This window comes from Triticum urartu, chromosome 3A (genome assembly GCF_056163025.1).
Source record: "Triticum urartu cultivar PI428250 chromosome 3A, HENAU_Tu73, whole genome shotgun sequence".
Classification (NCBI taxonomy): Eukaryota; Viridiplantae; Streptophyta; class Magnoliopsida; order Poales; family Poaceae; genus Triticum; species Triticum urartu.
This window is the reverse complement of record NC_141875.1, coordinates 561597690-561622299: the sequence shown is the minus strand read 5'-3', so window position 1 is coordinate 561622299 and position 24610 is coordinate 561597690.

Below are 24610 nucleotides of genomic sequence, written 5' to 3'. Positions count from 1 at the left end.
TACGCTAACCATGGATTGCAGGAGGTGCAGGTCGCCACAGCGAGCGGTGCCCCGCTCCCACAGTCTCCTACCCCTCGGGAGGAGGGCGCAGGGGGCTGCAGGAGAGGGGCCGAGATCCGACATCACCACCGCGGTGTTCGGAGCAAGGTGTTCTCAGGAGGTAGGCCCTCTGCTTTGGAGGTGCCTCAGGGCCGGCCCCTGGTGGAGGACCCGTGGTCGTCGGGGGAACCGCTGGCGACCGCTCTACCCCACCGGCGGTGTCCTGGTTTCCGGTCGTCGTTGATGGCACTAGAGTGTGGCGCAAGGCGGGGCCCTCATCTGGCGATATGAAGCAAGGATAGTACCTGTGATGAAGGCCCAGTGCCTGTGAAGCTCGCCGCCCCGTGACACTCTCACGTAATAATGAGTGGGGCTGTACACGCCCCGGAGTCTCAGGGGTGCCGGCCTGAGGCCCTGGGGCTCCCTCCCACGCCTAGTGGCAGCACTTAGCTCCGCGCTGGTGAGAAGACGTCCAAGACTAGATTAGGTGCCAGACGCGGCCTTTTGTCTGCTTTCGTTGCTTTTCCCTTTGGTTTTTGCTTTCCCCCGCTGGATTCAAGTTGGATTCGAATTTGAGATTTGCGTGTGTTCGGGGAAGGGGTGCTTAGTCTCGTTCGAGCAATTTCTCGCGTTTTGGTTACCACTTCGCCTCAGCTGCCTCCCCTCGTGAGCCCCTCGCGAGCCGGGTCAGGCCTAGCTTGCGCGCAACCCAGACGGCCGCCGCCGCGTCCTCTTAGGAGGGTGTTTTGCTGCAGGTCCAACAGATCCAATCAGGGAACACTCGGGACACCACAACCTCCCACAAGCTACCTCAGGGCTAGCATGGGACCAAGGTAAACTAGCCAACCAGCGCGTCGCTTAAGCCAACCACTTGGCGCGGGCGCATGGGCAATGTAGCGACTACTAATACGATGAACACAAGTTTTACATAAGGGGCTCCCCCTCCAAAATGCTCTCACCGCCATCAGGCCAAAACCTGAGTTCTATTCATGCAGGGCAAGGAAGTAGGAACGATGCACAATCAGTCGGATAAATCCCCCAATGCGTCCTCAGGAGCACCACCCGAGCCGCTGCTGGCGTCGCTGAACTCGCCATCGCTGTCCGCGTCGCCGCCAGCGGCGTCAGGGCCATGCACCGCACCGCCCTCGTCGGCAGCCACGATCACGCCGTCGTTGTCTGAAGCGAAGGCCTTGATAAGAGCATCCACATTGTCTTCCACCCAGTGCGCCAGGTCGCCTCGGACGGCCTGGTGGACTGGGGCGATGGCGGCGTTGAAATCGAAGTGGGGATCCATGTTCTGGAGATGGCTGAAGACGCGAGAAAAGGCACGCCCGAGCAGGGCGCGACTCCTCTCCTCCACCATCCTGTCAGCCCTGACCGACCGCGCCTCCAGCTGCGTCACCACGTGAGTGAAGAACTGAAGATTGCCGGCGTAGTTGACTGCATGCGGCTAGCCAACAGCCGCCTCGCAGATGTTGCCCAAGGCTGTGTTGGCTCTCTCCCGGAGCGTGGTGAGCATGGGGCCGTGCTCATGCTCCAGGATCCGCTGCTGACGTATCTCTTCCGCATTCTGGCGTGCGACGGCCTCAGCCTCCTCCACCCACTGGCGAAGAAGGAGCACCTCGGCCTGGGAGGTGGTTAACTCACATTGCACCACCTCAAGGGCGGCCCGGAAAGCATCGGCCCGCCGTGTCGCCCCCTCCAGTTTGGCTCTCAAGGAAGCAGTCCTGCCTTCACCCTCGGCCCGGATCAACCCCAGCTTCTCCTCGAACTCGTGCCCGAGGTTCAAATGAGCCATCGCCACTTGACGTCTGACCTCCTTCAGGACACGGCCTTCCTGTGCAGCGACATCGTCCTCCGCCTGCGTCACCAAGCGCTCCCTCATCTCCAGGCGCTTGTACTCCCTGGTACGTTCGGCGGCTTCCAGCGTCAGTGCCTCCTCACGCTTCTGGAGCTCTGCTGAGTCGCCAGAGGCCACCTTCATCGACGCGAGGGCTGCCTCGCGCAGCTCCACCTGCTCCTCCAGTGAGTGGCACCAGGCCAGGAGCTCCCGAGCCCGCTCCTCCGCCGCCGTTCGCCGCCGGTCAGCTTCCCGGGCCTCCTCGGCGGCCCAAGATCGGGCCTCCCGAGAGGCCACCAGCGACGCCTTGGCCTCTGCGTCGTCAAGATCGCGCTGACGGCGCGCAAGGGCGATGGCGCCCTCCAGCTCGCACCTCTCTGCAGCCAGGCGCAGGCCCTCGGCTTCAAGGCACGCGTCTTCATCAGCAAGCTCCTCACCAAGCAGGCTTACCGCGTCAGCCGCCCTTCGAAGGAATCCTTGGCGGAGAGCGCGACGCTCCCGAGCGCGCTCGAGCACATCTTCCACGCCATCATCTGCCCCAAGCAAGCGCCGGGGGCCACGAATCAGCACCCCCCCTCCGGGCTGGGGGCTGGGGGCTGGCACCCTCGCGACGGTCGGGCACGCCGCGCCAGAAGCCTAGACTGGGGCCAGCCCGTCCCCAGGTGAAGAGCGCAGGGAGCACCTCGGCCAATCACAGTCCATGACCAGGTGAGAAGCCCACGGCAGGCTGGCTATGCCACGAGAAGGCCTGCGGAAGAGGATCACGAGGTGCGCAGGGCGATGATGCGCCCCGGGACGGTCCGCCTCTTTGATCGCCCTCACCACAAGGGCTCCGCTGCTCGGGGTGCTTGAGGGCGATGGAGGGAGCGAAGCCAAGGGGGACGGCAACTCAGCCGTCTCCGCAAGCTCGGCTGGAAGGGGCCTGCGGAGCAAGGGTCAGTAAAAGCAAAAGAAGGATCGGGAGCTGGGAAAGGAGAAGGCTTACTCATCAGTGGCGACGTACTTCCTACGCTTCAGCAGGAGACAAGGGTAATCGTCGCCCAGGGCCTCCCTTCTCTTTCGGAGGGCCTCAAAGTCCACGTGGAAGCAGCCCAAGAGTTGGGCGTATGGATCAACCTACGACGAAGACGGAGCGTCAAGGCGATCTGCGTCAGGGGCGCCTGCCTGGTGCGTGCTGCCAATCGCCTCGCCAAGGGAAGCAGCCGGAGCCTCAGGGGCCTCAGTCGCAAGCGCTGAGGGCAGCTGCTCGTCACCCTCAGCCTCAGCGGCACGGGCCCCGAGAGCCGCTCCCTCATGAGCATCGCCCGGCGCCGTCACCCCACCGGGAGCCCCCTCGGCCTCTGGCGCCTCATGCCTCCCTGCTCCAGCGCTCGAAGAAGAGCCGCCTTGGCCGACTGGAAGGGCGGTCACCACCACTGGGTTCTCACGAGGCCCCTGGAGGCCGGCGGGGCGCGACCCCCACTCATCAAAGATCGGTATCTGCTTCACAAAATCGCCCCTGCTCTGGCAGAGGTACAGCAAGGCCCCTCCCTGCTGGATGCTGCCAGGGTTGGGATCCCTAGTTAGGGTCAAGAGTGCTATCCTCAGCACTTCAGGAGTCAGGTCCTCTTCCTGGAGCCTCATACGGTCATCGCGTCCGCTGAAGGCCCACATCCGGCGGGAGTGGCGTTGGACAGGAGCAACGCAGCGTAGCAGGAACTCCTTCACCACCTTGGGCGCTGTCACGCCAAGCGACCTCAAGAACGCGAAGCGGTGCCAGACAAAGACGAGCCGGGGGCTCTCAAGCGTCTCCTGGCCCCAGCCCGAATTAGGGACAGCAGGCGAAGTCGGCTCCGATAGCAGGGGGCTGGGCACCCCCGCGTCCACATACAGCCACCGCTTGCGAAACCCAGCCACGGGCGGGGGGAGCTTGAAGTCAATCCCAGAGGCCGCAGTCTCAGATGCGGCAACGAAGCTCATGCACGCCCAGCATTGGGTAGGGTTGAAAAGGCGCAGCGAGAAGAAGTGGCGCAGCAAGGCAACCAAAGGAAGGATTCCCATCATAGCCTCGCAAACAAAGGCGAAGACCGAAAGGAGGGTGATGGATTCAGGGCCCAGATGCATCATGTGGATCTAATAGTGGGAAAGCACGACATTGAATAAATCAGAAAAGGGAGGAACCAGACCCGCCTACAGGGGGTCGGCGAAATACGAGACCTCGGTGACTATCCTGTCGATGGAGGAGTGGGACGCGGGCCAGGCCGTCGTCCTCCCGCATTCGTTGAAGATAGTGGCCAGAGCCGAGCTGACCTTGCCTAAGCCCTCGGCGAGTGCCGCCAATGGCAGCGGACCAGGCAGAGGCACGGGTTTCTTCCCTCTTCCTTTCGGCGGCGGAGCCATGGCGATGGGAATGGGGGGGGGAGTTCGAGATTTCATCGAAAACAGAAGCTGGAGTTCAAGCAGAGGAAGGATAGAGGGCGCTCGAGCGACAGAAAGGGGAGCGGCTATGTACAACTACGAGTCCGCCTAGCATGGCGCAAAATCAAGGGGGCGTGGGGGAGCAGTGCCGCCCACGTCCAATCAACCGCCACGCGGCGCCCAAGGCCGCAGGCTATTAGGGCCCGCGGCGCTTCGCCCTCGCCCTTCCGCCTCCCTGCACGGCCAAGTCCGGGCGCGCCTTGGGCCCGGGGGCTACTGTCGGCGTTCTGGGAATGGGGGTCCCCAGACTTGCCTGCCTGCGGCGTGGCTCAAAGGGGGGCCCAGCATGGCCCATCTTCACCAACACAAGGGGCCATGCCTCGCGGGGCGGACGATGCGGAGCTTCCTCAGGCACGGCCTCACCAGGCTGGCTCGTGAGGAGGTGGAGAGATCAAGGCGGGGTACCTCACGAGGTGCCCATGACGCAAGCCATGACGACCAAAGGCGCCAGGCGGGTGCCAGCCCGCGCAGTGTCCTCCGTTCCTCTTTGGTGCAAAGGGGGAAAGCGCAGCCGCGGAGTACCGAGGCGTCAGGCAAAGGTTGCCATTTCGGTGCAACAAGACCAAGACCAGGAGGACTGCAAGACGGAGGTCATCGTGGAGCCCAAGACGGCGTCACCACCAGAGCTTTGTGCAGGTGAAGACTACTTTTGTCAGGATAGCTGGTACTAGTTGTCCCCCTTCAAATTAGCCCGCCATTGTTGGCTCCCTTCCTGCTCGATATTTGGGAAGAGGACCAGGGCCTCTATAAATAGGAAAAGCCCCCCACGGGATCGAGCAGGAGACAAGAAAGAGAGGGGAGGAGGGAGAGAATCAGAATCAGAGAGAGAGAGAGAAGGGTGACTTAACTCCTCCCAGCAGTTCATCGCCCCAACCAAGAGCAGACCCTCACGAGGCTGTTCTTCCTTGTATTGTTCATCATCATCAGCCCAAGAGGCAATCCACCACACCACACACTGGAGTAGGGTATTACACCACAACGGTGGCCTGAACCAGTATAAACCGTGTGTCATTTGTGTTGTTCTTTCCATAGCTTAGATCTTAGCGAGGCGGAGGGGTGCAGGTAGGTAGGAGGCGAAATCTCCGCACGCACTCCAGTGTTCGAACCTCAAGGGTCTGCCGGAACCCGAAATCTGACAGAAGAGTTAAAGTAACGAGAAGGGGCATAACATAGTTCTGCTGGGGGCTCAGCACAACACACCCCTCAAATAAAACTAAGCACCCCGAAATTAAACTAAAGCAACTAATCCGGTAGACACTGCATTAGAACCACCATGAAAAACGACACTGCCACTTTACTCGGACTCCTCGTCCACGAGCTCGACTTTGTCCTTGTCCCTCTTCCTCTTGGCCAATGTCAGTGTCAAAACCGGCCGATCTCGGGTAGGGGGTCCCGAACTGTGCGTCTGAGGATCGAAGGTAATAGGAGACGAAGGGTACACAATGTTTACCCAGGTTCGGGCCCTCTTAATGGAGGTAAAACCATACTTCCTGCTTGATTCACTACTAGGAAAAGGCCTACTAATGGCGCACCTAATTTGGCCATTAATGGCGCATTAGTGGTGCGCCATTAGTAGCACGCCATTAGTATATTTTACTAATGGCGCACCATGGGTGCGCCATTAGTATCTGGTATACTAATGGCGCACCTCAGATGCGCCATTAGTATATACAACAGTGCGCCATTAGTATGCCTCCCAGGGGGCCATGTATACCTAGGTGCTTTGGCATACTAATGGCGCACGACAACGAGATGCGCCATTAGTAAGTTCGGCATACTAATGGCGCACTGTCTAATGATGCGCCATTAGTATCCTTTGGCATACTAATGGCGCACTATGGTGTGATGCGCCATTAGTATGAATATTAGGTTTTTTTTAATTTTCTGTTTTTTTGCACAGGTTACAAAATGTATAATTGGACAAAATATAAACAGCACACATCAACAACAGATTCATCGAATACAATAGAAGATTAGTCTCCGAATATAACTCATCATTTTAGTCTCCGAATACAATTCATCATATTAGTCTCTGAATTGAAAGACCGAACAAAGATAGAACATTATATTACAAGTCTCGAGACCGCGAGTTTGTCTTGACATTACAAGTCGATATCGATCATCTAAACTACCATCACATAGAAGAGAGCTACGGTCATCACGATGAGAATCATCACGATGAAACTCGTCTTCATCCGGTTCCTCCAACGCTCCCTCCCCTCTCCCGCTAGATAGCGGGTGTATCTAGATTCGGCCTCGGCCCTAGTGGCGTACCCTTTGTAACTGTTACCGCTGAATCGGTGAACTTGTCTCCGACACTCCTCCCAGTCGTCGTAGACTCCGGGAACCTTACCCTTGTACACGACATACCACGACATCGCTATGCAGTAGCCAAACGAAACGTTAGTACCAATTCACAGACAATACATAAGCAATATATAAGTATGCAACAGAACGATCGGAAGAGAAAAGCAAGACATTAATAGCATCGATTACATCTTAAGTTGAACGACTCTCGAAACCAAAGAGACATACTACAACTTCATTAAAGTTTAATTACAACATGAGCCAATCGATGTTTCAGAACTAGACACAGCATCACTGCTTTCGACTCGACTCAAGGGACCGAAGCATGGATGAAGCCGCCGTCTATCGTGGGAGTCATGAAAGAACGGGCGTTGTCAGCCTGCATTTGTAGGATTGTGTCGATGTCACTGTTGGACGGTTGATTTCTGAGGTAGAACTGCCCCGAGGTATGAAGGACATCTTGATGGATGATTTCCGCAAACTCCGACTGGATGCGAAAGAATTCTTGTCTGATGTCCGCGTCCTGGATTGCCGACACGCTCGCGGCCCAATCTTTGAGTCTACTCGGTAGCGCAAGGTGATGATGGTCCCGTACGATCGCCCGCATGTGATGGATGGCGTAGTAGGCACCCTTCTGACCACCAGGCGGCTGCTTGACGCAGCAGAACGTCGTATTGTGGGAGAACACGTTCTTGCCATACTTACGAATAGGCCTGGTGAAGGTGCCTCCAGATTTGACGTAGCCGGGGAGAACATAATCAAGAACCTTCTTGACATTTGTGTAGTCTACGTTCGACTGACGGTCCGGGTCGAAATACGTGGCCATGGAATATTTGGGGCTTAGGAGGATGAGCGTGCAATGTGTGTCACTGCAGAAAACACGGAATGTTAAAAGAAAAACAATCGAAATCTAAGAATTCATATGTTACGGGGCGGTTGAGGGGAGGACTTACTCGGGAAAGAAAGGCACGAGGAAGTTATCCTTATCTTGGTTTGCCAGAATGACGCCTTCGAGGTAAGAACTCGCGACTTGCCGGTCCCCAGCGCTGCCCAAGATCTTGGCACGCATGTAGAAGGGGTCGACTATCACGATGTCTGGGGTCTTGTCGCGAATGATCCGCATCTCCATACTCAGCGAAAATAGCCGAACGAAGGTGTAGTGCAGCGGATGAAGGTTCAACATAGCGTGGATGTCATCAAACCGCAGGACGATCGTACCCCCGATGGAGTTATCCACAAAGCCCTTTCCCTCTGGCACCTTGGCCGCGAAAACGGGTATGCCACATCCTTCTCTCCGAGACGCCGCTTCTCCAAAGAAAGAACACTGTCATGCAGACTCCGCATAGCACCGGTTGCAGCATCGAGCATATTTCTCGGTAGCATCGGCCTACCCACCGCATGCACCCTCCTCGAGATATCCTCAGGTGAAGGTGGCCCGTCCTGAGCACGGATCGTACTCGGTGACGGCTGGCCCGCATCCTTGTTAGTCTTTCTTTTGCGTGCCTTCTTCTTCTCCTGTAATGGGACCAAGTTCTGCTCACAGACCGCCTTCTTGATCGTGTTGGGGCTGATCATATTTCGCACCTCGCCTATTTGAGGCTCGGTGAAGTCGGCAGCTGGAGGCGTCTCCTGAGAGCTGAACTGCAGACGACGCCTGTTGCAACTTGGCTTCTCCGCGGTACCAGCTAGATCGCGCACGTCTTTTGTTGGGTTGGGTTCTTGAGAAGGAGGCCCCATGAAGTCGCCACCGTACCCATGATCGGCAAAGTACTGATCGACGTTGGCAAATGTATCATCGTCGTCGTCGTTCTGATCCTGTGCCATATGCATGTTTGGATCCAGTGGCATAGGGATGTCCGGCACCGTTGCAGCGGTCTTGCCATGGGGCCGACTTGGCGCCGGCACGACTGGCGGTGTTGTCTTTGGGGTGGTGTCCCCCGCCCCCAAACGAATCTGGCTCTTCGGCCAAAGCAGGGGCCAGCTCAGGCAGGCGCTGAGGGTCATCACGTCTTCATCGTCGGCCCCGACGGGTCGAATCGGACGTAACAAGTCGTCGCAGCCTGGCAGCACCCGAACCAGTTGAACCCTAAACAAGTTGGGTGGCATCTGGGTACCGTGGAATAAGGGGTTGCCCGGTTGAACGATTTTGCCCTTGGCGACATCGACCAACTCGTTGTTCACGAAGTGCAGGAGAGTGCACGGAACGTCGGCGGCGCCCTACGAAAACATGTAGGGCGTCAGGGATGCCCAGTCAAAGGCAAGGAGATGAAGTCCTCGGCCGAGAGAGGCTTAATTAGTTACCGTGATGATGGCGTCGAGCTCAGCTAATGTCGAGGCACCGCCAACGGCGGGCGTGAAGTTGACGGAGGGGCCGCTTGCTGCAGAGGTGCCGGCCGACGTACACCCGGGTGCATTAAGCTCCCATGTCGGCGTCGGAGACACCAATGCCGCCTCCGCCGGAGACACCAATGGCCCCGCCATCGCGTTCTGCGAGTTGCTAGCCGTGAAGCTTGGAATCGGGGGCGGCCCCTGTTGGCCACCCGCAATCCACGCACTAATCCCCTGGATCAAGGTAGGCACAATGGCGGTGATCGTCGCTCCGAGTTGTTGTTGCACTTGCTCTTGGACAATCTCCGGAATCCACGCCACCTGTGCCCTGAGTTCTTGAACCTCGCGCGCCTGGCTTTCCGAGCTGGTCTTTTTCTCCTTTCGCCCACCAGTGTTATAGTATGACGACCATTTTGTCGACAAGCCTTTGCCGGCCACACGACCAGCTGACATCGGCTTACTGAGCTTATCCTTGTTCTTCAGTACATTCAACGCCCTATTTAGAGTGGTGTCCCAAGGGTTGCTCTTAGTCGACCCCGCGCTACTGCTTTCAGTCGCCTGTGGAAGGAATGTGAACCATTTAGAAATTTGGCTTCATTAATTAGAATGCAACCATATGGAGCTAATTACGCGGGGGTGTATTCCTTACCAGAACAAGCTCAAGCGCCCTGGTCTTCGGATCCGTGGTAAGCTCCTTTGTTTTCGGGTCCTTCTTGTATCGGGCCCTGACAATGTTCCTGGTCTGCTTGTCACCGTATTTATCGAAGAGGGGCGGTAGGCCTTGCTCGGCACGGTCCGCCTCCTCCTTGTCCCATATAGGCTCCGCCACTCTGTAACCGCCGGGACCGAGTGTGTGTTCCCCTAAGTTCAGCTCCCACATTTCTTTCCCCCACCTACTTGATTCGGAGCTTGCGGTGCTCGAGCAATTGATCTTGAAGTCATTGTAGTCATCTTCGGTGATTGAAGGATTTTTCTCCTTGATCTTCTCATAACTCTCACCTTTCTCGATCATTCTCTTCACATTGCTTTTCCAAGTAGACAAGGCCGTGCTCATCTCGTGAGGGCAGCATTGTTCACTTTATTCCCTTTGAGGCTTGTGTTTTCAAATTCAGCAGGGAACTTGTATCGTTCGTGCAGCTTCGTGAAGAGGAGGTTGTGAAAATTCCCTCGGTCAGGATGCCTGAGGTTCTCGGTGTTGATCAAGACGGTGCTCCGGAGAATGCACCCGAGCTGAAGCGAGTACCCCTTGACTATTCTTTCGGGCGCCGTTGGATTCCCGTTGGAGTCCACTTCAGTAACTTCCTCCTTGAGGGTGCGGAGCACGGTTGGGCGCCGGTCCTTCCGTTGCCTCTTCGGTTGGCTGCCATCTGTGCGTGCGCCGCCATCATCAGTGGTGGCATCCTCGGCGGCACCATCAGTGGTGGCATTAGTGGGGTCATCCTCGGCGGTACCATCAGTGGTCTCAGGATCGGTGGGGAAGGCGGCGTCCTCATACAAGTGAGGTTGTTCCTCCATCTCCTGGGACAGCTCCCAAAATTTCTTGCCGCCCGAACCCCCGGCCTCATCATTGTTGGCCATGTTTCTCTATAAATAGGAACAAAGTTTGGTCAAAAAGTTGGTTATTGTCAAGGAACAAGATCTCTAAGTTGACCAAATAACCTAATTCTCGAGGAATGTCGCCAAAAAGTTGGTTATTGTCAAGGAACAATTGAGAGATGTTTGTGATATTGCCTAGGTGTTTTGGGATAGAACCTGTTAGTGTGTTGTTGCTAAGGTCCAAGTCCACGTTCTCAGGGTAACCTAGTTCTTGAGGGGTGTGTCTAGAAAGTTGGTTGCTGCAAAGATACAAGGTTGTGAGTTTGGTCAAATTGCCTATGATGTTTGTGATATTGCCTTGGATCTTGAAGGCACTGTTGCATGATGCAGGGGTGTGTCTAGAAAGTTGGTTGCTGCAAAGATACAAGGTTATAACACTGGGATTTGTGCACAAGCTAAGCTAGCTAAGACAGTAGCTTCCTTGCAACCCACAAAAGACAAAGGAAAAGGGGTGAAAAGGGGGAGATGGTTAGCTTTGATGAGCAGGCAACATCTTCCTAACCCCCTTCTTCTTGTCTCCTCTCACTATCTCTCTCACACACATGGCAAGCAAGGGTGTCTGAGTGTGTGAAAAAAATACTAAACTAATCCAACCACTAAAGCAAATTAATTTTTATTTCGTTTGAGAGTCGGGCACATTCTAGGTCAAGAAAATTGGGCATGACCTTTGCTAATTTTCTTGACCTAGGAGTGCCCCATTTCTCAACCGAAATGGAAATTAATCAACGTTTCAGGAGAAAGGGGTTATTTTAGAAGATCACAAGTAGCAGCAGCATCACTTGACAAAATCACAACTAGCAGCAGAAACTCGCAGATAGCAGCAGCATCACTTGACAAGTTTCAGACCACATAAATAGCACAAGTGACATGAAAATTCACTTGTAGTGTACTGATAGCACAAGTGACATGAAAATTCCTTTTACTATCAAAAAACTACTAATAGCACAAGTGACATGAAAATTCAGGAGTAGGAGATCACAAAGGCCATGTCATGCTTGGCCATATTTGTTTACTGAAACTAAATGAACATTTTACTGTCAATAAAAATGTTTTACATATCCTGCAGACAAGTGCAACCACCGGTAGAGGAGTTTCAGCTATTTCTTTGAACATTTTACTATCATCACTTACTGAACCTTTTACATATGCACAGGTTTTAGCTAATTTGAACATTTCACAAGGAATGCCATCACTTACTGAGTGATTTGAGTGAAATGCACTTGCAACCAAAAGGCCGAAAGGCAGGCCGGTTTGCTCTTCTATGAAAATGGCACACCTTTTCATGGCATATTGTACGAAAGACATAACCATGGGGGTTTTACATATCTGTTTTCTTTGAACATTTTACTGTCAATAAAAATGATGTACTGCTGCTTTCAGTTAATTCAAATTAGCTAAAACCTTTTACTGTCAAATAGTGCTAATGTTTACTCTATGAAATAAACTACTTCTCCTCCTTTCAGTTTATACATGTTTGCTTTTGCAATGCTATTGATTTTTTCCCTTTCTCTTTTACAGAAGGCCACAGGACAACAAATGCATTCTTCCTTCTATTTGTTTGCTCTTTCCTACATCTTACTTCAGTATAGTAAATCGTGTGTAATCTGTTTTTGCCAGTGTAACAAGAAACTACCCGGTGGTGTTGACACCCCTCTTCTCGTTGCTATAACTGCTCCCTCACTGAAATGTGTCAAGCTCCTGGTGGAGGTATCGTGCCTGCAGTATTCATTTTTGTTGTGTTAGGCCTTGGAAAGTTAGAATTACTTAAGCAAATTTTTGCTCAATGCATGAAACTGTTACTGGAAGCTGGTGCTGACCCTGTGTAAGATTTCTGTACCACTATGCCATGGCATGCCAATTGCTTGAACATCCAACTGATGTTAACAGTTTATTTAGAGCTGGTGCTCTCGCAAACAGGCCCATGAATTAGTGGAGCTGGGTATCCATAGTTCTAAGAATTCAAGGAGCTGGAATTGGGGGTGTTTCGGTGTGCATTTTGTTTGTTAAGCTTAAATCATCTTATACCAACTATGGGAAGCACATAATACCAATGCTTACAGAAAAGAAATCTGTGTGCTCAACAAAACTTAGGCATTGATCCTATAACTCATCATGCCAGAGAGAGAGAGAGGGGGGGTCTGACCTGCTGCTGTGCGTCCGAGGCACGGTGCGTGGGAGGTTTGCCGGTGATGGATATCGCCTGCCTGCCGGTGACGGATGCCGCCTGCCTAGATGCAAATGGGGGTTGAGTGAGTCACAGCAGGCCTGGGGAAGGTACATGAATGGAGAGAGAGAGAGAGGCTTACTGACCTGCTGCTGTCCGGCGGCGGCTGGTCCAGATCCAGGAGCCTCTGTGGCCGTGGTGAGAGGGCGAGGCGGATGGAATTGCTTTACTTGTATTGGGAAGTCCTTGAAACATAGAAAAAGAGATCACACAATTGATTTAACACTGAAAATTGTATGTCTCTATTCAACATAGGAGACTAGAAAAATTGTATGTCTTTATACAAAATTGTACTCCACCAAGAACAGAGCCATACTATAGCAGCAAGACTGTAGTAAGAAAGAACCAATTCCCAAGTCCCAAGTCCCATATCACACAAAAGAGCAGAGTGCATGCTTGATGTTAAACTTTTTTAGGTACTTCTTTGTCATTGATGATATATGGGATGAACCAGTATGGGAAATTATTCACTGCGTGTTTCCAGAAAACCAAAAAGGTAGTCAAGTAATCACAACCACAAGACTTGAAACTGTAGCTAATGCAAGCTGCAACTATCAGCACGAGTTCGTTTACAAGATGAGTCCTCTTGATGATCAAAACTCAAGAAAACTATTTTTCAGCAGAGTTGGACAGAATGACTCCTTGTACATTTTTATTCTGACGAAACTGAAGAAAAATTGACACTTGGGTTAACTGAAGAAGGAAGCAGCACGATTCAATGTCTAGCAGCAGCAGCAGCTGTTAGACACGGCAGTGGTGGCTACAAGCGCGCGCAGCAGCAGCTGTTGCAAGGCAGCGGGCGGGGCGCGACCGTGGGCAGGTGCACACGCGCGAGGGGGCGAACTGGGGCGGCCAGAGACGCGGGGAAAAAGCACGGCCACGACGAGCTCGTGGCCATGGCGGACGATGGCTTCGGCCTCGAACAGAGTGACGAATATGACGGCGGTTCCGCACGGGAAGGAGAAGGGAATGGTTGAGTGCCTCACCGAGGAGGCACACAATGGCCCGTTGGTGGCTTAGGAGCAGCAGAACGGCGACAATCGTCGCGGACGCGCCGGTGACTGTAGGCTGAACACGACGACGAATCCGGCAATGTAGGGGCTCCCACCAAGGATGTCGGGGCGGCGGGGCGGGGTCGAGGCGACGTCGGGGTGGCGGGGCAGCGTCGAGGCGGCGTCGGCGCGGCGGGGCAGCGGCGTCGGGAGAGGAGAGGGGAAGGGGATCGAGGGCGAGGGAGAGAGAGGGGATAGGGAGGGCCGGGGAGGGAGGGGAATATGGATGGGGCCGGTCACAATACTAATGGCGCACCACCCCTCGGTGCGCCATAAGTATATGCATACTAATGGCGCACCCCACCGTGGTGCGCCATTAGTATTTTTTTATTTCTGCTCGAGCCAACAGGTTATCTTCCACCTGAACTGATCCACACAAAGTTCCCTCTACTAGCTCGACTGGTCAGCAACCAGTTCTCACACCAGGAGGTCCTGGGTTCGATTCCCAGGCTCCACAATTTTTTTATCCATTTAAAATGTTGTTGGATACTTATTTGTGTTTAAATATGTTCAAACTTGTTTAAATCATAATAGTAATATTTTTTTATAAGACAGTAATAATTTTTTTTAAAAATTACATCAAACAGTAATGCCGATGGAGCGGGGGAGGGTGCGGGGGGTCGGCGGCGGCGGTTGAGTAGGGGAGGGGTGCGGGGGGTCGGCGGCGGCGGTTGAGTACAGTAATCGAGGGTGCGGGGGGTCGGCGGCGGCGGCGGTGGACCGGGAGGTGCTCGGCGGCGAGGGGGACCGGATCTGGCAAGGTGGGCTAGCGATCGAGATGGAGGGGGATCGAGATCGAGTGTCCATGAAATTTAAAAATATTCATAATAGTTCAAAAAGTTCCCATGAAATACAATCGAGAAATGAAGGCTACGATTTAAATACAATCGATCTTCGCTAGCTATCTGTTCACAATCTTCTTGCCCTTCTTTTTCGCAAATGGAGTTCTTCTGTGGAATGGACGTCCTTTAGGTAGGGTGGTCCTGCTTCTTCTTGTGGTGCTGCTACTTCATCATCGTCGTCATGTTCGATCCTCGGGTCGCCATACTTGTCGAAGTCTTGATCATTGGCTACTCCATCCATTCCGATGATCTTCCTTTTGCCTCTCCTCACGACAACACGACTGGGCTTTGACGGGTCGGTAATGAAGAAGCATTGGTCCACTTGGGAAGCCAGTACCCATGGCTCATTTTTCGCGGTGACGTTTGCGCCCGCGGTCTTGAATTTGGCTTCGGGTATAACCATGGTGGTGAAATACCGGTCTTCTTTTAGGACGCTCTTGGCCCATCTGACACGGAACATCGAGACCTTCTCTCCAGCGTAGCTCAGCTCCCAGATCTCCTCGATCCTTCTGTAGTATCTGTCCTTGTCGTTACCGGTGTAGGATTCCATCGTTACCCCAGAGTTCTGATAACCATCGCTCTTCATGTCCTTGGCCTCGGTGTAGAATGTGTAGCCGTTGATATCGTACGCCTTATAGGTCATCAGGTTGTGCTCGGCGCCCTGTGACAAGGCGAATATGAGCTGTTCTTCCGCGGAAGAACCCTCATGTAAAGGGTACGACAGAAGCTTCTGCTTGAACCAACGCGTGAAACATGAGTTCTGCTCTTTGAGTATATCTCCGTCCGTCCTCTGTTGACCTCGGTCATTGTACGTCTTCTTAATAATGGTTTTGTGCTGTACCACCCAAGGATCGACCACGTCTATGTGTTGTAGCGGGACTAGGTTTGCTCTTTCAAAGTCGGCGAGTTGACCCTCGAAGTCGACATGCATTTCACGACGACCCTCACGGTGACCCCATCCAGCGAGCCTGCCGAGGTGCCTGTTGATGGGCAGACCAACGGGGTTCTCGATGCCTAGATAATTCGTGCAGTAGGAGATGCACCCTTCGGTCAGAAAGCCCCTGGCTATGCTTCCCTCTGGACGTGACATGTTACGAACGTATCCTTTGATGACACCATTCATCCTTTCAAACGGCATCATGCTGTGCAGGAATGTCGGCCCGAGTTGGATGATATCGTCCACGATATGGACCAGCAGATGCACCATAACGTTGAAGAATGCGGGTGGGAAGTACATCTCAAGCTCGCATAGTATCACCACGATCTCTTCCTGTAGCCTTCTGAGTTGCCTCACGCCAACAGACTTCCGAGAGATGACGTCGAAAAAGTTGCATAGGCCAAATAGGGTTTCACGGACGTGCGCGTCCATGATCCCACGGATTGCAACTGGAAGTATCTGCGTCATCAGCACGTGACAGTCGTGAGACTTCATCCCGCTGAACTTCAGCTTCGCTGGGTCTAGGTATCTGCTTATCTTCCCCGCGTAACCGTAAGGAAGTTTTACTCCTACGAGGCAGGTGAAAAACTGCTCGATCTCCTCCTGACTTAGAGTGAAGCACGCGGGAGGGTAGTCATTTCCGGTCTTCTTGGCCTTTTTGCCTTTGTGACGACTTTCCGTGTCCTGCTTCGCCTCATCATCATCATCATCATCATCATATATAGCGTGAAGCTCCTGCCTGATGCCCATTGATTTCAAGTCTGCCCTTGCTTTCGGCCCATCTTTGGTCCTCTCTGGCATGTTGAGCAGGGTACCAAGCAGACTCTCGCACACGTTTTTCGTGATATGCATGACATCAAGGCTGTGAGGCACACGGTGGATCTTCCAGTACGGCAAGTCCCAGAAAACAGACCTCGCTTTCCATACCTTCAGCAGCGGCTCTGGCGCCTTTCGCTTCTTTCCCGGCTCTGGCGCCTTTTGCTTCTTTCCCGGCAGTGGGCAGTCTTTCCAATTTTTCAACAGCTCGTCTATTTCCTCGCCGCTCCTCGTATGCGGGCGTCCTCGGGGTTCGGTTTCACCATCGAACAGATCCTTGCGTTTTCTCCACGGGTCATCGTCGCGAAGCCACCTTCGATGTCCCATGAACACGGTTTTCGAAGACCCGGGATCTCTATCTAGCTGGCGATACATTGTGTCATCCATGCACCTGACGCATCCAGAAAATCCATGGACCACCTGCCCCGCGACATATCCATAACCGAGATAGTCGTGCACCGTCGTGAGCAGCGCGGCTCTCATAGGGAAATATTCTTTCTCTGCGGCGTCCCACGTATTGGCTGGCGTTTTCCACAGCGTGTCAAGCTCCTCTTTCAGCAGCCCCAGATACAGATTGATGTCGTTCCCTGGTTGTTTCGGTCCTTCAATTAGCATACTCATGTGAATGTACTTCCTCTTCATGCACAACCAGGGGGGAAGGTTGTACATCCACACAAACACAGGCCAGGTGCTATGTGTGCTTCTCTGGCTGCCAAATGGATTGACTCCATCGGTGCTCGCGCCCAGCATGATGTTCCTTGGATCATTCCCAAATTCTGGGTCTTCGAAGTTCAACGCTTGCCACTGGCTCGCATCCTTAGGGTGACTCAGCATCTTGTCTTTTTTATCTATCTCCGGATCATTTGCGTCATCTTCTCGCTTCTTCTCCTCCCTATCCGCGTGCCAACGCAGGAGCTTTGCTACCTTAGGGTCCGCGAAATACTGCTGCAGACGAGGAGTGATCGGAAAGTACCACACCACTTTTCGAGGAGCTTTCTTCCTCTTCTTGTATCGAGTGACGCCGCACACCGGACATATGGTAGACTCCGCGTGCTCATCCCGATAAATGATGCAATTGTTCATGCACACATGGTATTTCACGTGCGGTAAATCCAGAGGACACACGATTTTCTTCGCCTCCTCCAAACTGGTCAGGCACTTGTTCCCCTTGGGAAGACGTTCGTGCCAGAATGACATGTTCTCGTCGAAGCATGCGTCGGTCATTTTGTGTTTTACCTTCATCTCCAGAGCCATGAGCGTTACTTTCAGGCGGGTATCCTCGGGCCTGCATCCTTCATACAATGGAGTAACCGCGTCTAACTCAAGTTGATCCATCTTGGCTTTCTCTCGGGCGGCAGCTCTTGCGTTATCCGTCTGCTTGAGAAGCAGCTCTTGAATATGAGGGTCCTGCACCCAGCCCATTGATGGTCCAGCGTCGTCTGCTCCGCCGGCATCATCATCTTCATGATCATGCCCGTCGACTGCTCCGGCATCTTCCTCATCATCATGTCCTACATCTTCTACATGATGACTGTGTACAACATCACCTCGTGATCATCTCCTCGGGATTCTTCGTCTTCTCGCCCACCTGAGCCGCGGTGGTTGTCTTGCTGCCCTTCCTCATTTCATGCCCGGCCCCCATGGACGACTTCGTAGTCATCTTCATCACCTTGCCACCGATAGCCATCCATGAAACCACGCAAGAGTAGGTGGTCCCGCACCTGCCCGGATTCCGGGTCCGCAATAAGGCTCTTCAGCTTGCATCTTCGACACGGACATCTTATCTCCGTCTCGTTCTTTTGAAGCATCTCGGCCTTCGCGGACCTCAGAAACCTATTCATGATGCCTTCGGTCATCATGCGGACCATGGTCGCCTGCGGGGTAGAGCAAAACGATATTTTAGAACCAAGAAAAAATTTGGCATGACTTTCCCTAAAAATAGGACCAAAAAGAATGCTTAATGCCAAATTCTCGCTGAAACGGAAATGAATCAACATTCCGGCAAAATATTGGCAACTATCGAATTTCAAATACCGATACACCTCCAAACACAAACACATATGCAACACCACAAACATATGCAACACCACGAACATACATAGATCTAGCTAGGCCATAAAAAGTGCATGTGCACATTGTTGTAGGGAGAACAACATAAATATAGCTTCCCCCCTTACTTACCTATCAAAACAAGGTAATTTAACCACTTAAATTGAATGAATCTATGGTGGAAATGAGGTGAAAAAGAGGAGGCATCCGAGACAAGGAGGAGGTGGAGAGAATGAAGCGGGGAGAAAGTGAGTGTGGGTAGGAGAGGCTGTCCAAAATATCTTGTTGCTGCCCACTTACTAATGGCGCACCAACTCTAAATGCGCCATTAGTAATCCAGGTTACTAATGGCGCACCTCCTGGTGGTGCGCCATTAGTAGTTTTGCAAAAAAAAATACTAATGGCGCACTGTCCCACAGTGCGCCATTACTAGTTTAAACTAGTAATGGCTCACGCTGGAACAGTGCGCCATTAGTAGTTTTGCAAAAAGGGAATAAAAAATATAATAAAAAAACAACATTAGTGGCGCACTTTCCGGCTAGTGCGCCATTACTAGTTACAACTAGTAATGGCGCACTGTATCTGGATGCGCCATTAGTATGTTTGGACAGGCGCACTAGTTAAAAAAAAATTGATACTAATGGCGCACCCTGGGCCAGGTGCGCCATTAGTAGTTTCAACTCTAATGGCGCACCGCTTGTCTGGTGCGCCATTAGTATATACTAATGGCGCACCGCTTGTCTGGTGCGCCATTAGTATCAATCCCATCTATAGCCCTTTTTCTAGTAGTGATTGACTTTGATGACTATAGGGGTTACAAGAGCTAATCTATCGCGAGATCATAATGGCTAAACCCTAGCTGTCTAGCCTATGTGAATTCCGATTGCCTCTATGGACTAAACCCTCCGGTTTATATAGATAACGGAGGGGCCTAGGGTTGTACAGAGTTTGTTTATAGAAGAAGGAATCTATACATCCGGATGCCAATCGTGCCATCCACGCAAAGTTGAGTCCCATCCGGACACGGGGGAAGGCCTTCTACTTTGTATCTTCACGGCCCATCAGTCCAACCCACAACACACGGGCGGACACCCGAGGACCCCTTAATCCAGGACTCCCTCAGTAGCGCCCAAACTAGTCTTCAATGACGATGTGTTCGGCGCCCAGATTGTCTTCGGCGTTGCAAGGCGGGTTTCTCCTCCGAATAATTCAAAGCAGTCTTTTGAATAAAAGAACCGTATCCGGCTCTGTATAACAGCCAACACCCTTAACCACGAGGGCAATATACTTAATAAAAAATAAGGTTTGTCATCTGACAACTTTTTTCGGTGAAACGCCATGTCTGACCTCTTTATCATTTCAAACCGTTTTTAGCCTGCTACTTCGCGTTTCGAGGCGCAACCTCTATTGACACGTCTTGTCAAAGTAGAGATCGTGTCCCGTTATTGCGGGATTATCATCAATACGGGTTTGGGTAATCCAACCGTGCCATTCGCATGACCCCTTGGGAATAGGCGAATTTTAAGGCTTGAGGGGGGTGTTTGATATTCACTACCTATATAAGCAGATAAAGATCCCTTCTTTTTACCTCATGCCTTCCTCCTCCCTTTGCTTTCCCATCCTCGAGCTTCAGTGCCCAAGCTTCGATCTTTCCCACTGCCACCAACCTCTCCAGCCATGTCCGGATCCGGCTCATAGGGCAAGTGGGTGGCCTCCTCCATTATGGAGAAGGACGTCAAGGAGCTCTGGGAAGCGGGGTACCTGGCTGCGGATGTCTCGCATAGGCTCCCTGCCAAAAAGCAAGTCGCCCCACTCCGAAGCCCGGCGAGAGAATGGTGTTTATCCCCCACTTCCTCCTTGGACTAGGCTTTCCTCTCCACCCTTTTGTTTGCGGCCATATGTTCTATTACAGGCTAGATTTCCACGATCTAGCCCCAAATTCCTTCCTCCACATCTCGGTGTTTATCATCGTGTGCGAGGCGCTTCTCCGCATCCCCCCACTTTGGCCTATGGCTCAAGCTCTTCAATGTGAAGCCAAAGGTGGTCGACGAGCAGCAATGGATTGCGGCGGTGCCATGGTGAGCAAGCTCCCCAACACCACCTAGCCCAAAGGAGCCTTCGTGGAAACTATCAAGGTATGGCAGCAGGAGTGGTTATACATCACTAAACCTCGCGGTGCCACATGGGCGACCACTCCTGAGTTTAGATCCAGACCCCCAATGCGGCTTGTGTCGTGGACCAACAAGGGTCTAGACCGGGGGTCGACCGACGAAGAGATGATGCTGCAAAAGCGCATCAAAATATGATAGAGAAGAAAACCAGTCTCACTGATGTGATTCAGGTGATGCTTTTCCGCCGGATCCTCCCTGCCAGCGCCGGCCTCTCCATATGTGAGAGTTCAATCCGGAATGGCCGCGAACCCTGCAGCGTTTCTTCAGCACAACGCACGAAGAGATCTGGAAGCTTCAATTCAAGGCCCAGAAGATGTGGCCGGAGACGATCGATGACATCAGCCTCGACAGTGCGCATCCGGCCACCCCAGTAAGCATTTAGTTTCCGAACATAACTTCAGTTCACAAATCAAAGGGTATGCTGAGCTTTCCATCCTTTAATTAGGGCTAGACAAAGAAGGCGGAGCAGATCAAGTGTCCGGCTCCGCTACCCGAAAACCCAGTCATTCCTCTGCTAACGAGGATGCTGGCCTCGATGCCGTATCAAGCACCAGAGAAAGAAGGCGAAGAAGAAGAGCAAGGATGCCAAAGGTGGCCTCCGCCATAAAGGTACTTCGGACGCTGTGTCCGGAGAGACTGAAGCTCCCTCCTCCCTCGAGGGAGACGAAGACAATGAGGAGGAGTAGGCAAAAAGCGATTCTCCCTTTAAGGGGAGGAAGAAGAAAAGGGAGGCCTCCGTAGACCCGGAGGCGGAGGCGTCCAAGAGTGGGAATATATCCCTCTCGGACGGCTCGGATTCGAATGCCAAACCATCCCCAAGCGACGCCCCAGGGTGAATCCCCAGGCCACATCGTAAGTATCCAAGGATGCTTTTCATATATCCGGTCTTCTATGATTGTAGGATAACATATTATATAATGTGTTTCAGTCCAGCCCACGACCTCCCCAACTATCATCATCTAAGGGGAACTCTCTGGCGCCGGAGATGGTGGAGAGCGAGACGCCTCCGCGAGCCTCTCCACAACCACCACGAATGGCACCGAGGTGTTGTCCCAAAGTACCTCTTCGGGCCATGGAGAGGTGCGGGAGGCCGCCAAGCCGGCGACAGAGGGTAATTCCTAGGCTGCCGAGAACTTGGGGGGTGCAACCCCCATGGAGACTGATGACGGGGGCCCTGACCAGTCCGGCCCCCAGTGGAACACCATTCCGGAGACCCACGTGGCTCCGGAATCAAGCGAGCAACCCCCTTCAAAGGATGGGGAGCACCCTCTCCGGCGGCGACCTCCACTAATCCGGAGGCTCCGAACACTCTAGTGGAGGCACTACGACGTGCCTCTATCGTGGAGGAGCACCGCACCCTGATGGGTGTGGTGGTTGAGAAGGTTTAGCCTGCCCAGAGCAGGCTGAACGAAGCCTTCACTAGCCTGCTAGTAGGCTTCAAGGTATGCGATGTAATATTCTTAGCCACTTTTCATATAAAGATATACCTGTGTATAGATAGTAGCCCCTGAGACTCTGTTCGGTTTTGAAAAAAGGCCGAACAGAGGATCAAGTAATAATCGCAGGAGGTAACGTACTTGTCTATTAGCAAACAGGCTTCCCTATTAGTGGCGACCGCCCAGGCCGCTGAAGTTTCCGAACTCAAGCGGAAGCTAAAGCTGGCCGACGATAATATCGGCGGCATTAACAAGAGGTTCGATGAGGCGGAAGGTATGTTTTTAAAAGATTGTTTTACGCGCCTGAAGTGATATTTAAATGCGCATTTTAAGCTCATGTGCTGCCATGAGAATGATTGCAGGTCGTGCGGCCAAGGTCGAGACCCTCAAGAGCACCCTTGTGCAAGACAAAGAGCAGACGAGGGCGAGCCAAGCGGCCGCTGACAAAGTGGCTGCGGACTTAAAGGCCAAGCAGGTCGCCCGCCGCCAGTATGAGGAGAGGGTGACCGAAGTGGAGCAAGAGCTCAAGGATGCCGCCGGCAAGTGCGAGGCCTTGGAGGAGAAGAGTAAGGCCCAAGCGGTCGATCTCGCCAAGGCTCTCCAGGAGGCCAAGGAGGCGCGGACTGAATCCCGGGCGGCTCTCGAGGAGATCTGGCAAGCCGAACAGGTAGCGGCTGGTAAGCCCTTTCTTTTGCAGACTAAATTTGGCTGTCAGAAATATGCCTTGCTCACTCGACTATGGAGTTCCCCGGACGCCTTTGCAGATCTTCCAAAGAGCGCTGTCGACGCCGCGCAATTTTTCCGGGCCCCAGAGGGGAGCACGACAGAGAAGCTCTTCTGGTCATAGTACCTGGCGCCTGAGCGTCCAACAATGTTGAACAACCAGATGATGCAGCTGGTGGAGATGCATAGGATGTTCGGCTTGGCCATGAAGGACGTCATAGTCTGGCCGTGGCCAGCCGAACCCATTCCTAGCAGCTACTTCGGCTTGGTGAAGCGGCTCGCTGACGCCCTGCCCCGAGTCGAAGCTGTAAAGCGCTCGGCGTGCATAGAGGGTGCATGGATGGCCTTTTCCCGTGTCAATATGCACTAGGCTAAGATGAAGGTCACTATCGTAGCGACCGAGGGCCTGCCCGCAGGCAAGGACCATCGCAAGCCGGAGCGATATTTCGATGATGTCTGGGAGGGTTCCCGGATAGTAGAGGGCCAGTGCTCAAAGGATATTGTGTTCGAATGAATGTATCTGGGTTGTCCAGACCTTATTTTGTGAACCAAGGCTTTGTAGTATATTTATGCCTTTATTCTGAAATTATTTGCCCCCTGTGCGGCCGTTTTTAATTCAGAGAGTTTACCAGTCGTCGGCTTTAGCCCCTATGTAGATGCAACGGGGGTGTTCGGGATAGCACATGATCACACTTGACCCAACATCTTGGTCCGTAAAGGAGGTGCCTGCGCAGTGAACCAAGCAATTAGACTATGCGGCTTTATCACTCTCACTTAGCCGTAGGAGTTTGACAATGGGACTAGGAACTAGCCCCTGGTGCGTGTGTGGATATCCGAACTTGGATGCCTTAGGCGCGTGACTGGATGAAGGCCAGTCCTTCGTATAATATCAAAAAAATCACAAGAGATTTATAGTAAGTTGCCGAATCGCTGACCAGCTCTCGCCGTATCATGACAGTCAGTTTTTGGCTTTCTCTACTGAGGTGTTTGACCGGACGAACCAGAAACACAATCACAGTAGTTCTCCCATTACTACCCTAGCCAAACGAGCGGAACGTAAGGTAGTAATCACAGGAGCCGGCAACCCAACTATTGACCAAAGACATGATTCAAAGCTGCTGCAGATAATGCAATGTTCGGGACGCCGAAGTGTACCCTAAAGGTGTTCAGACTTTTTTTAAAAAATATGTGTGGCCGAATAGAGCCCCTGTCATTGAAGCTGTATTGACACTGTACCAGAATGTATATGCAGCAATGTTGGCACAAAAGAGGAATGCAGATTAGGAAACAAACCAAGATCAACGAAGATTGGTAAAAACTATTTTCATTATAATCTGTTTGATACGTCAAGACGTGCTATTACAGATAGTGCCTGGGCTATTTTTCATGCCGAAATTTGTACACAAGGGAAAGCTCTATACGGGGCCTAAGAAAAAAATGGTATTGAAGATCTCATTGATGCCCTACCGCACATCCATGGTCGTTTATACGAAAATGGGCCCGGAAAGGGTCCTTGCACAGCTGTGGAATAGCTAGGTTTTAATGCACCCACGGTATGGAAAAAGAATATAAAAGAAGAAAGGTTAAGGTCAAATAGGGTCGAGCCGCACTATAGACCTTATCCGTATTGTGCCTCCGTCATTTCCCAAGGTATTTTGAGTACATAATTGTGCACACGTGGTACATATAACGTGTACGTGTGTGGCGGTCGACGGACGCAAGACTTCTAGTCTAGCTCTGGATTTACCGAGCTGTCATTGTGCAGAGTAGATCGGACACGTTTAACGTTGTCT